Consider the following 8,448-nt stretch of genomic DNA (forward strand, 5'->3'; position numbering starts at 1 on the left):
TTCTTCCTTTTCAATATTGATGCCTTTTATTTCTTTTGCCTGATTGCTCTGACTAGGACTTCCAGTACTCTGTTGAATATAAGTGGTAAGAGTGAGTACACTTGACTTGTTCTTAATCTTAGAGAAAAAGCTTTTAACCTTCTACCATTGAGTATGATGTTAGCTGTAGGTTTTTCATATATGCCCATTATTATGTTGAGGACGTTCTTTCTATACCTAATTTGTTAAGAGTTTTTATCATGATTGGATGTTGAATCTTGTCAAATGCTTTTTTGTGTCTATTGAGATGATTATATTTTTTCTTTCATTCTATTGATATATTTATTGATTTGTGTATGTTGAACCATCCTTGCATCCCAAGGATATATCCCACTTGATCACAGTGATGATCCTTTTAATGTGCAGCTGAATTTAGTTTGCTAGTATTTTATTGAGAATTTTTTCATCCAGAGATATGGGCTTATAGTTTTCTTGTAGTGTCCTTTCTGGCTTTGTTATCAGGGTATTGCTGGCCTAGTAAAATGAGTTTGGGAGTACTCCCTCCTCTTTGATTTTTTTGGAAGAGTTTGAGAAGGATTGGTGTTAATTCTTCTTTAAGTGTTTGGTAAAATTCACCAGCAAAGCTATCAGGTCTTGGACTTTTCTTTGTAAGATTTTTTTTTTTTTTAAGATTTTATTTATTTGTCAGAGAGAGAAAGAGAGCACAAGCAGGGGGAGCTGCAGGCAGAGGGAGAAGCAGGCTCCCCGCTGAGCCTGATGCGGGACTCGATCCCTGGACCCTGGGATCATGACCTGAGCCAAAGGCAGATGCTTAACCAACTAAGCCACCCAGGCATCCCTTCTTTGTGAGATTTTTGATTACTGATTCAATCTCCTTGCTAGTAATCGGTCTCTTTAAGTTTTATATTTCTTCCTGATTCAGTCATGGTAGGCTGCATTTTTCTGAGAATTTTTCCTTTCTTCTGGGTTGTCTAATTTATTAGTTGGCATATAGTTCGTAGTAGCTCCTTATGATCTTTTGTATTTTTGTGGTTTCAGTTGCAATGTCTCTTTCATCTACAATTTTGCTGATTTGGGTTCTTTGGTTCTTCCTGGTTACCTAGCTACAGGTTTGTCAAATTTATCTTTACAAAGAACCAACTCTCGGGCTTTTGTTTTTTAACTGTAAGTTTAGTTTTTCTATTGCTCTGCTGTTCTGTATTTCATTTATTTCTGCTCTAATCTTTATTATTTCCTTTCTTCTGCTAACTTTGGGATCAGTTCTTGTTTTTCTAGTTCCTTGAGGTATAGAGTTAGGTGCTTTATTTGAGAACTTTCTCAATGTAGGCATTTATTTCTATGTACTTCCCCCTTAGATCTGGTTTTGCTGCATCTCATAAATTTTGGTAGGTTGTGTTTCCATTTTCATTTGTCTCAAAATACTTTATTTTCCCTTTGACCCATCAATTGTTTAGGAGAGTGTTAACTTCCATTTACATATGCGTTTCCCGGTTTTCCTGTTATTTCTAATTTCATACTTATTGTCAGAGAAGATAATTGGTATGATTTTAGTCTTCTTTAATTTGCTAAGGCTTGAGACTTTTTTTTTGGTTGCCTAACACATGGTTTATCCTAGAAAATGTTCCATGTGCACTTAGGAAGAATGTGTACTCTGCTGTTGACCGATAAAATGTTCTGTATATGTTTTTTAGGTCCATTTGGTTTATAGTATTGTTCAAACCTGTTGTTACCTTATTGATTCTGTCTGAATGATCTATCCATTATTAAGAGTGCAGTATTAAAATCCCCAAATATTATTGTATTGCTATTTTTTTTCCTTTTAGCTCTGTTAGTTTTTGCTTTATATATTTAGGTGCTCCATTGTTGGGTGTACAGATGTTTACATTTGTTAAATCTTTGTGATGGATTGACCCCTTTATAATTTTATGATGACTTTTTTTTCTCTCTTTTTACCATTTTTAGTTTAAAGTCAATTTTGTCTGCTCTTGGGTTTTTCTCTGGTGTCTTGTATAGGAACAGTAGTTGTTCTTGTGAAGGGGAGCAATGTCAGGAACAATCTATGTTGCCATCTTGGTGATGTCAGTCTCCCCAAAAGGTAGCTTTTTAACAAAAATAACCTGACCTTTTTAGTGCAATGATGAGCTTATTTGTCACTGGGAAATGCCTTGCAGTCTCTCAAGGTAGCCTCTACTTCAATACTGTAAAGACTGTATGTGAACCCATGGATATTTTTTAATATCTTTCCTTCGACTTCTCTTTTGCCATGCGCTGGATACCTTAGATAGTGTGCAAAATGTATATAACTGCATTTGGTCCTTGCAGCTACTTTGTGGGACAAGCAGGACAGGAGTGTTTAGGAATAAGTCGTATAACGAATCTTTGATCTAGAAGAGCAGTGTTTCTCTTTCTTGGCTAGAAGCTAAATGTTCTGTTTATCATGAGTCCATTGAATTTTTTTTCTGGTTAAGATAGGAACACGTAGAAAAGGTGAAAGCAGGCGGAAAGGGATAAGGTCGAAGAGAGAGATTCGTGGTTAAAGAAGTTTTTTTCCTTCAGGGTTACAGAGACTTGACCCTCCTACTGTGCATTTTGAATCTCTGAGAAGGAGCTAAGGTATGCAGGGACATTTGACACAGAACCGCTTTTTCATTAAGCATGGCACCACACTTAAAACTGGTGGGACTCATGTTGGGTTGTATTCTCTGTAGCATCAAGCAACTGGCCTAGAGTCACATCACTTTTACGCTGTTGAATAGACACTACTTAGAAACCACTTAACATAGGTGAATCCTCACTATGATAATTTGGAGTAGCTATAGAAGGAAAATTATATGATTCTAGGAGGAATTGGGTTTTCTTAGTCATTGTGTCACTATTAATTGCTGGAAATATAGAAGTTAACCCTAACTTTCTATGTTTTTACTTATACTCATGTTTATGTATGAAATAACTTGTTCGTTGTACTGAATTGCAAGTTAAGTTTTTAACAGTGAAGTTTCCAACCAAACTTTATAATCAAAATATCCCACATGTACACTTCAGAAATTGTTCTGGGCCCTGCCCTCAAAATGTAACCAGGACTGCAGACTTCACAGCATCTTCCTCCATCTTGGTCCAGGTACTCCAACTTCTCACCTGGATTATTACAATATCCTCTAGGTGGGCTCCCTGCTCTTGCTCTTGCTCTTGCTCTCTGACAAGTTCTGTTCAGCAGTGATCCTTTTGACACAGAAATCAGAACACCGTTCTGCTCAGAATATTCCCTTGGTGTCTCCCAGTAAGCACGGTCTGCAAGACCATGTGTGATCTGCCTTTCCTCTTCTGCTTTTCTCACGTGCTTTATTCCAGCCTCCCTGGCCTCCAGGTTCTTCTCACTTGCGGGCTCTTGCGCCTTCCATCTTTTTCCCAGAATGTTCTCCCAGTTGTAACTTTTTCACCAACTTTAAATCTTTATTAAAAAGTCACCTTCTCAATAAGGCCTGCTTTGATCACCCTGTTTTAAATTGCGGTTTATTTTGGGGCGCCTGGATGCCTCAGCCGATTAAGCTTCTGCTTTGGGCTCAGGTCATGATCTCCAGGGCAGACTCCCTGCTCAGCCTCCATGAGGCTTCTTTTGTGCTGCTATACTAGCCAATTGTGACAAAAGCCAAATATATTTACCATGTAGCCCTTCACAAAAAAAAGTCCCCTGATTTTTCTATTAGCTATTATATCCCCAGCACTTAGCCCGATGGCCTGGTATACATTAGGAGCTCTGTAAGTGTTTAATTGAATTCAATACTATTGTCATTTGGATAATATAAAGCTAACACTAAGGAAGAAGGAAGGGAATAATCTTATACATTCCTGTAGAGTTTTCTATTTCATACTTTGAGTCCATTTTATTTATTTTTCTCAAATTTGCATAACAGAAAAATAATCTCTGAATCCTGTAGTGAGACTTTATTCAACCCTGTAGAAGTTAAAACAAACTTTTACCTGAATTTTTGGTTTCTCTTTTGAGGACCCAGCTGTTACGTACTTGATTATTTAAAACCTTCTTCAAATAACCATTGATTTCTGTAGCAGCTTGAACCAGAAGGGCATCCTGTTACGACTTTACATTTAATTTGCCTGTTAAGACACCCAGAGGAAAGGCCCCAAAGCAAAATCCAAGTGCTCTGGTCAATGTGAGTCAATTTCAAAAGAACCTGTGGTTGGTCATCCAAATACACTTCTCTGGGAAGGGATGTTTAAAGACAGCAGAACCTGCAGCCAAAGTACTACTGGTCCCTGTTGTATCCTGGACACTTTGTGACCTCAAATTAGGCATTAATCATTCATGTGTATATTTCTTCATCCTTAATATCATAAGATTATACTATATGTGTACATATGTACATTTAGTCTATGTGTGTCATTTCTCTTTATATACATGCATATATCTACATATACATATATGTGTGTGTATATACATATATATAAAATGCATATATGTGGATGTGTGTCATTCATCATTCCGTCAGTAATAATAGGAGACCCCTCTGGTCTTTAGAAATGTCACATTTGTATTAGTACTGCATATAAATATTTTGTGGTATTGCCTCTTACCTCATGTTGATTTCATACATAATAGAATGTGGTAAGTTACCATTGCCTGGTTTCCTCCTGAATTTATTTTATGTGACTATTAGCACTTATTTCCTGAGGGATTTCCATGTCTCGGACACTGTGGGTTTTTGTTTTTTTTTTTTTACTCTTACTCACTGGATATGTCATGCTATAGGAAATGTAACCTCAGAGAAATGAGAGAGCTTTCCTAAAGGCCCAAAGCTCTAGTGAGTGGTGGAGCAAGGATGTAGGACAAGATTCTTTTGATTCCTAGAGCAGACATCCTTTTCTCCATCTGACGTCACTCTCTGCTGTCAAGCGAGACTCCCTTAGTCTCTCTAAAAGGCAACGGTTTGCCTTTACCTCATCCCTCAGATTGGAATGTCTGCTTTTGGTTTCTTGAAATGGTCATTCCATTAACACATTGAAGTGAGTACATATCAGCAAGGTTAGTGAAGTGCTATCCCACTTCTCTAAATGCTGACTTCTGGTTTCCACTCTCTCTGTTCTCCGTGCTTAGTAAGGTGACAGCATCTCTCTGATGACCAAGAGAGGTATTGACCGAAACAGATAAGCCCCACTCCTGAGAAAAGCTCTGGCCTTTTCTTATCTCATCCAGAAAAGCAGCATTTCACATACTGTTCCATGAGGAACTAGTTTTCGCCAAAGGGTATTCTCTCCCATGACACATCCAAGGAGCATTCCCTCCTGAAACAGGTGGCAAGTTTCTTTGGGTTTCATTTTCAAGCAGTTTTGGCCTGGCATGATCAGACCACCTGCGCCTTTGTAGCAGCTCAGACACCGAGGAGAGACCCCCCGCCCCCCACTTCTATTCACCTTGTGGCCCTCCTACCTAGCAGAGGACCTAGAGCCTCTTGGGCATTCAGATATTGTTGGACGAATGAATGCTATTTCCACGGGATAGTTCAAACAGCTTGTGGCTGTTTTATGTAAGCTTTTATACTAATTTTATAAATGGAGAGGTCATGTCTCATGATGGGATATTTAGAGACTTTCTGAAGAATCAGGCAATACGTCTCATAAGTTCGCAGGGCCAGCAATGGGGAGAGAATGAAGGAAACAGTGTTGGGTAAGAATGTAGTGTTATCAGGAAAGGCATCTACTTAGGAAAGTTGCTCATTACCTACTACTTACAGATCATGTCAGCTCCTTGTATAAGAGTAGAACAAGCTGTTGGTTATGGAGCTGACAGGACACACAGCCCCTTGAGGTCAGGGATTCTGCTCTCCCACCTCAGGAAGCATCCCAGTGTCCACATTCACAGGACCAACTTTCTCTGTCTCCAGATGTGCCATCTTCTTGATGCTTCTACTGCCCGCTGGTGCTCTGAAATTGGTGTTTTCTGTGTATGAGTGTTGTCAGCAAAACTGGCTCATTCTTGCCCCGGGAGGAAAGCAGCTTCCACTGGCTAACAATCGAAAGTAGGGAAAGCAGCCCAATCCATTCATAACTCCCCCAGAGTACCACCCAAAATATCCCTGCCATCCCAGGCGGGCAGTCTCGCTGCTTGTGTGGGCTGGTGTATTTGTCACTTGTGCAACCAGGATTTTAACAAAGAGCCACTTCTTAAATCACAATGCAGTGCGAGACCAATGTTTCCATCACGGGAGGCCCTGCTTAGAGACGAGGTCTTAGCTCCAAGATTGTCCAACCATTTAAAACTCCAGTGTAGGATGAAGCTTTGCTGTTGCCGTTTTGTAAGGATCAGCAATGGAAAAGATTTGGGTGAAAGACAGTAAAAACCACACTTGATCTAAAAATAAGCAGTGTGAGAACGTGGTGATTTCAATTGTAGGTGCGTGGGGGACACGCATGAAGAAGCTCAGGTTCCGTGGGCTGGGAAGAAGCTGTGGTCAGAGGGAGCCACTGTATTTGTCTTCTGGGCACTGGCTTCAGCTACCCTCGGTCACAGGTCATCTGCCTTGGGTACTAAGCTGGACTGTAGAGTGTCCCCCCAAAGATCCATGTCCACCTGGAGCTTTACACTGTGACAGTATTTGGAAATACAGCCTTTGCAGATGTAATTAAGTTAAAACGAAGTCCTACTAGATGAGGTAGGTGTGCCCTAAATCCAATGGTGTCCTTATGAAAAAGCCATGTAATGACCCTGGAGGGGATCATACATGGGCAAAGGCCATGTGACAATGGAGGCAGAGATTGGAGTGATACAGCTGCAAGGCAAAGGATGCCAAGGATTGCCGGCATCCTTTGCCTTGCATCAAAAACTGGAAAAGGTGAGGAAGGAATGTTCCCTTGAGCCTTCAGATGGCATGTGGCCCTGCTGACACCTTGATTTTGGACTTCTTACCTCCCGAATGGTGAGAGAGCGATTTCTGTTGGTTTAAGCCACCGAGTTGGTGGCATTTTGCTGCAGCAGCCCTAGGAAATGAATGTAGGTGTCTGGAACCAGCTCAGAACAGACCTGGGCTGCTTTTCTGGAGAAACCAGAGCAAGCCAGGACTGTGTGTGGTTTTCATTCCATTGTTGGCTGACCCAGAACTAGGTGTGACCAACATCCTAGGGTCTAGGTATCAGCCTGACTACGAGTCCCAGGAGTGCTTTAGGGAGACTCCTTACCTCATTCCTGACTGTGCACCCAGTTCCCCCAATTAAGAACCTGAATGATTCCTATTTCATCAGGTAGCTTCTACTGCTGCAAAAAAGGCTAAAAATATCATTATCTCTTTTGAGGAAAGGAAAACTTTTTTGGTTACCTCATTAAAGAAATCTCGTTTCTTTATAGGTGTTGGGTGACATTCTGTATTCATGCTTATTTTCTAATCCAGAGCTATAAACAAAGACAAAAAGAATCAATATGAAAAGGTTTTTTTCTGAGCTGGCTAAATTATTTTTTTCTTTGTTGCCTAGCTGAGGCTTATTTAATATAGTTTTATGCACGGAATGAAAAGTTCTCACCCTAAAAAACTTTCACAATGGGTTTGTGATAATAGAAGTGATTCATTAATTCATTCCTCAAAGGACATTTATTGGATATATATGGAATATGTGCTCATTCTCACAGATTATCTCTGGAAGGAGATATATATAAAACACAGCAGAGGTTGCTTCTGGGGATGGAAACTGGGGACTTCCTTTTCACTGTCTACTCTTTTTAAAACTATCTACATGTATTAAATATTTAGAATAAGTAAATAAAAATTTAATTTTAACATGCCAATGGTTTCTCTAAAATAAGTTTTAAAATAAGGATTTATTGGGCATGCATTATGTATAGACTGTATTAGTTATAGAATATACAGTTCTAATGCAGACACAATCCCTGGAAATTAATCATCAAGTCTAATGGGAGAAATTATAAATTAATATTCACACAAATAATTATATAATTAGAAACTTGATAATCCTCTGAAATAGAAGAATTTGGTGCTATAAGAAACAATAATACAAGGGGCCAAATAAGATTACCAAAAGCCTGAAAGAATGATGTTTTATCTGGAAGAAGGTAGAATTTAACCAGACAAAGGAAAGGGGGCTCAAGGTGAAGCCTTGTGCGGAACAGGGACTTGGTACATTTCTCAGACTGTAGGAAGGCCACAGTGGCTGGAGATGAACAAAGAGGCAGGAGAGATGAACAGGGACCAGATCACACAGGATTTTCATTAATTCAGCAAGTGTCCATCAAATATATACTATATGCCTTATACTGTCCCAGCACTGGAAACACAACAGTAAATAAACACAGGGCATTTTGAACCATCTTATGGGGTGTTTATTTCATTATGAGCCCAAAGGGAATCCATAGAAGGATTTGAAGTAGAGAATTCGTATGACCTGATGTAGATATTTAGAAGACCACTTTGGAAAAGTGGAAAATAG

The sequence above is a fragment of the Neomonachus schauinslandi genome, chromosome 5 (genome assembly GCF_002201575.2).
Source record: "Neomonachus schauinslandi chromosome 5, ASM220157v2, whole genome shotgun sequence".
Taxonomy (NCBI): domain Eukaryota; kingdom Metazoa; phylum Chordata; class Mammalia; order Carnivora; family Phocidae; genus Neomonachus; species Neomonachus schauinslandi.